The 6,000-nt window shown below is 46.0% G+C and overlaps 1 protein-coding gene across 4 annotated transcripts in view; it reads right to left on the bottom strand.

The window, feature by feature from the left end:
- The window catches only part of SKAP2 (src kinase associated phosphoprotein 2), a 252,492-nt gene that overhangs the window by 147,332 nt on the left and 99,160 nt on the right, over positions 1 to 6,000 (bottom strand). The gene's annotated exons all lie outside the window — the stretch shown is intronic.

The following is a 6,000-nucleotide window of genomic DNA, read 5'->3' as shown; positions in this document are numbered from 1 at the left end:
TGCTCAAGCAAATAATTCAATTTTAGTAAAGGTTTAATGAGGTTTAAAGGCATCTAAATAAATAAATTCAGGGTTTTACCGCCGTTTCCTCCCAGTGTCTATTACATCACCCCATCTAACACGTTACATCAGTTCTTCATGCCTGTTGTTTGTGTCCTTTATAATATCCTTAAAAACAGGAAGTTTCCTGTTTGAAATGATTTTCAATTTTGTTTGAGTGCCAGGCAGAAAGAGTAAACTATTATCTCACTCCTCTCTGCGCGTGTGCGATCGGGACAAATTCAGGGACAAAGTATGGTAAAACTGCAAACTTGTCTTCATTTTCATATTGATTTGTGTTCAAAATATAACATTCAACTTAAATAAGTCTTTCGTTGATCATAAACTGACGATCATAAACTGATAAGACAAACAGACGGATGGATGGCCATTAACCTATTGCTTAACCCTGCTTTTCGCTTCGCATGGTAATCACATAAATAGTCATTCAATAAACACAACCTGGAACATTAACTGTACTCTTCACTCACAGTTAAAACTAGAACGACACTCGCAAGAGTGCATACCACTGCCAGGCTGAACAGTTTACGTTTTGTATGCCAATGTTAGGCCACATCTGCATCCGTACCTTTACCAAAATTTAATCAGCTTTTTTGTCACCAAACCAAACCATCCACCTAGTTCTGTAAGAATGCATCCACAACATTTTGAGAGATCGTGCTATATATAGTTTTTGGCGCTATCTCTCAATGGTGAAGAATCTTTTTTTCTTTTTTTTTTAATCAGATATCTGTGATCGCAAAGCAATCGTTTCGGGTTAGAGTTATCATCTATCCACAAAACTCCACATCATGAAAATCAGAAGAAAATTATTCAAGTTATGATCAAACAGGGTTTCTTTCTTAATTAAGTCACAATCCGAAAAAAAATGGGTCAAGCACACAAAACAAATATCAGATGTACAACTTCAATGCAGGCACGCTATGATGAAAGAACATATTTGAAGGTCAAGTGGTCTTTGAGATTCCTCGTTGGCAAAATGGAGCGATGACAAAAAAGGCTTATTTCTTTTTTTCAGACCATCATTGAACCTTGACCTTTAATCTGAAGGGGTATAATCTGAAATGCACCTTGCACTTGACAAACCTTAGTTGAGTTATGGTGAAAAATGTTAAAATGTTTTTAATTTGGCCATGACATGAAATAATATGCGAAGATCAAAAATTATGTCAACCCTGCATACTTTCTATTCACATTATTGATGGAAAATTTAATTTTGAAAGTCCCAGCCGACTCAGAGCTATAGCTCAAAGGAAGATTTTTTTTTTCTTCTAAATGGTGGTTTTGTACTTACTCCTTGGGGTCTAAGAAAAGCTGTGTACCATTGAACATTAGGGGCACTAATTATAATTATATAATTATAGAAACAAACCTGATAACAGTTATAAGCCTCCAACTATCCTACAGGGGGAGTCTTAACTAGTTATACTGTAACAGACCCCATTTGGTGATAATGTAATGACATAGCACACCATATAATGTTGTAGCAGAATAACTCACAAGGTAATGTTGTAGCTGCATTACACACCAGGTAATACTCTACCAGTATGAGCCACAAGGTAATAGTGTAACCACAAAAACTCACCAGGTAACCGAGTGAGTTATGCTGCTACAGTGTTATGGTACTGTATCCAGTAGCGAACGGTTTCAGGATGAACTGGGCACATTATTCACATGCAAATTTGCATCTGAATAATTTGTCACAATAAATGTTGTTCCTATCATCACATAATTTGCCTCTCATCGTTGTGGTTATTTTTAAAGTAAAAAAGCCAAATTCTACATTACCACTTCATTTTAAATGAGCAGCTTTTCTATACAATTAACTCTTTCCTTCACAAATCTGTCGAAAAAGTTCAGTCAATCAAACTTTTGAGCCTCGCCATCACCAATGATCTTTTTGCGGCAAACCACGTATCTAAGATGGCCTTTCAAGCCAGCGGCCGAATAGGTATCCTCCATCGTGCAAAGTCTTTCCTTGGCACATCTGAACTTTTGTCCACTTAAAAGACCTTCATCCACACCTTGATGGAGTACAGCTATCCCCTTTTGTCCGACACCTGTGTCTCACACCTTGCTCAGTCTGACACCGTGGAAATGAAGGTCTTCAAAATAATTAGCATCATTGGTTCTGTGATCAAGCTGAGTCTCCAGAACTATTACTTTCACATCACAAGCAGGTCAGTGGTCTCTGTCTTGTCGCCTCCTTTCTGGTCTTGCACCCTCTGCCTTTTCTATGTTCTGTTCCCCCTCCTCTCCCCCAAATCCCGAGTTTCTGAAAGGGTACCCACGGTCTGCCAGTAAACCCCTTCTCGTGAAACTCACAAAATCCAGACTCACTGCTCACCTCCACTCATTCGGTTCTTTCTTCTCTCTCCGTTTAAAGATTATCGGTTTAAAGATTATCGGATTTCCACGAACTCCATTTCTTTTTTTTTTGTTACGTTCCTGCTTCTTTGTTAGTTTCCCCTTCCACTTCTGATTGAGAATCTGTGCCTGTATCAAGCTTGTTCACCCCCATGTCCTCCATCCCCTCCCCTTGGCTCTCGTTCTTCATCTTGTCCTCCAGATCTCCCATCTTGTCCCTCGACCTGCTGTTGGCGGTGCCCCTCCCTATCTCCTCCACGAGCCTTAACTCTGTATTTTTTAAATCTATAAATAACATTTTAAACATTACAAGCAATTTCATCCCGTTACAACTGCAAATTCAGCATCATGGCACGGTTTCGACAATGCAACACTTCATGATAAAATCGTTTCCTGTTTATTACATTGACATTCAGTGTACCTTTAAAAAGTAATCAATTATTATCAATAACCCGCGACACCATGTGCCAACGGTTCCTTTTATTACTTCTGCTTGCGTGGAGGATGTGAGAGAAGCCATTAAAATTTCAGACAGAAGTAAGAGCCCCACAGCTAGCTGTCTGGCATGATGCTCAGTTTTATTTAGGCTTTTCTTTGGTGTCTTTTCAGGAAGGGTTGTGTTGAAGTATTAAATAAAACCCAGAAAATATAATCCAACCTCGTCAGGATTTATTTTCACTCAAAACTCATGAGACATTTATTTATTTTCCCTCAGATGTTGAATTTAAAAATTCCCCATTAATAATATTGTTGTGGTTGACGAAATTCGCAAACCACCATTCAGGTCCCGTAGGTGAGATATCTCTGTAAGTATATGTGTAGTTAGCCCAAACCCGTTGTTTAGAGGGAATAATTGTCATTCATTCGGGCTGTGACCCTTCAAGATAGCCGTTTTTCTTTTACTATCTTTATTTTGGACCAACCGCCATTACTACCACCACAACCACCACCAACCGCATCTCGACAACCACAGCCACCTTCTCCAGAACCGCCTTCACAACACCCACCTTCTCCACAACCGCTTTCACAACAACCACTTTAACCAAAACCGCCCAATCACACCACCATCACAACCGCCTCAACCCCAACCGCCATCGCATTTCCATCTCAGCACATGGTTGCCAGAAGCCTGGCATTCATCGAGGGAGAATGGACGACGGCCTCACCCCCTCCTCCCAACGAATAACCCTGAGAGAGGAACAAAAAGCTCTGGAAAGGCAAAAGAAAGGCCCCGATCCAGGAGAAAAAACGCCGTTCTTCTGGAAGTTTCCTGCGCTTGCTGGAAGAAGGGGCAGCGGCGAAGCGTGGCAGCAGCAGCGCAGCAGCCAAGGCGGAGCTCGAGATATAAGGAGGAGGCGCAGGCTCTAGTGTGCGCGTACGCTGAGGTTTTTGTCTCTCTCTGGGCTCTGCATTGCGCGCGCTTGCTGGATCGCGCGCGCTCTGGCTCTCTGGCGGCGAGCTCCCTGGGACGGTCATGACGAGAGCGGCGGAACGAGATTGAAAGCGCCGAGCGCGGAGCGGATCGGGGGAGTTGGAGAGGTGTGGCAGCGACAGAGAGAAGAGTTTCTGTTTCGGGCTCGTTGTGACGGCGGCGAAGCGTGGCAGCAGCAGTGCAGCAGCCAAGACGGGTAGGCTCGACGCGGTCTCGGCCCCAGGCCCGTCTGCCCCCTTGTAGTTGAGGGTGGCCCCTTTTTCTTTTGCTTTGGAGTATATGTGTTGTCAGCGCCGTCTGTGAAGTAAAACTGTGTAAGTGTTGCCGTGTGCTCGCGTAGTCGGTAGTAGATCTGCATTGTGTCTCTTTTGTTGCATTTGCTTTTTGTGCAGAATTGTTGTGTTACTTTTACATTTGCTTTTGGTGCATAATTGTTGTAATTGTATATGTGTGCTTTCCGTTTGCCGCGGAATAAATGTGCTTTATGTTGAACTGTTTTTCCCGTTTCACTTCGTCTTTTCTTTAATTGAATCTCCATCTTACTTCATGTAAAGGGTTGGTAGGGGCTAAATACGCCCAATAATTAATCGGAACCGTCGAGGTTGACGATAACACCGCTCGGTTATCCCGATAATACGGAACGGGTCGCTTAAAGTGGCCCGTGTCCGAAGTCGACCTGCGGCGAGGTGCGATCGCCCGGTCTACCCTCCGTGTGGGTACTTAGGTAGGTCGAATTTGGCGAGCAACCCTATCCCACACGGGGGGCTGATTGGCACGATCATGGTGAGGCCGAAAGGCCCACCCGTGAATAGTTCCCGGCGTTAGTCCGAGAGGGTCACGACGGAATTGTCCGTCCGGTGGGCGATGTGCCGCGATTCGAGTTACGTGGCCGCTCGCACGCCGGCGGGCGCGAATTCGCAACACTGGTGTCAGAAGTGGGATACAAACTCATCCCCCTCCTCGCGGCACTGGTATCGGAGAACGGGAAAACGGGCTCTCCTATCTCCAGCTAAATTTACGGGAATCGGTCCAGGGGTGAGAGGAGCGACCCCCGATTCCCTCCAAATTACGAGCGATTCAAATTAACCTTTTACGAGAAATAAGATGGCGTCTCAAGGCGAGCGGGAGCCGGGGGTATTAGAAATGGATTTAGAATGTGTAGAATCCATGCTCCAGGATGAAAACCCCATGCAGGAAATGTTGGTTGTGCAGGAACACGAACTCCCCCAACTGAACCCAGAGCCCGAAATAGGTGCAGCGGCGGCCGCGGTGTATGACACCTCCCCTCCCCCTCTCCGCCAAAACCCCCCGGTCCTTGCCGAATCGGCTCAGCTGAGTGCACCCGACATGGCCCAGCTATACGCCATGCTGGCAGGAATCAGTGGGGACATGCAGGAAATGAAAACAAAAATGGATACAAACACAAACGAAATAAAAGGCATGAACAAGCAAATGAACGAAGTGAAGGCGAATATGGAAACAAACGCACTCAAAATGAAGGAAGAAATGAAAGAGCTGCGGGGTGAGATGCAGAACATGGGCCGAAGCCTGCAGGCGGGCATGAAGGCAGTGACCAGGGAGCTTAAAATGGCGACGCCACGTGTGGGAGCGAACGAGCTGGGAGGGAGTGCAACGGCTGTCAGGCCCGCGGGGGAGGCGGGTGACAAAGTAATTCGGGAGACGTGTTGGGCGAGGGTCGTGACGGAAAAAGTGACGGTGACCGAGAGGGAAAAACTAATTGGGGTGACGGAGACGTGCACGAGGGAGATAACAAGGGAAGAGATGGAAATAATAGTTGAGACAAGGGAGATAACAAGGGAAGGGGTGACTGAGTTGGCAGAGACACGGGAGATGGGAACGATAGAGGGAAGACTACACGATGAAGACGGGGTAAGTGACGCACACACACACACACACGGAGGTAGTGGAGGATAATGGGGGTGAGCTCGCGGACTGGGTAGAGACCCGGTGCGAGCAGTTGGATGGCCTCCTCCAGGATCGAGGGGAGGGAGTATTCCCCCTTGAAGCGAGTCACGACCAGGTGGGTTCGGTCGTGCTTTGCGTGGTTGAGCGGACGGGTGCTGTGGACAGGTGCACGGAGATCTTGGGGGGTATAGAGGCCCCGGGGACCCTTGTGGGGA

This window comes from Eptatretus burgeri, chromosome 13, assembly GCF_056783735.1.
Source record: "Eptatretus burgeri isolate ZD-2024b chromosome 13, Ebu_testis_v1, whole genome shotgun sequence".
Lineage (NCBI taxonomy): Eukaryota > Metazoa > Chordata > Myxini > Myxiniformes > Myxinidae > Eptatretus > Eptatretus burgeri.
The sequence above is the reverse complement of the archived record's forward strand: the minus strand, read 5'-3'. Positions and strand labels throughout refer to the sequence as shown.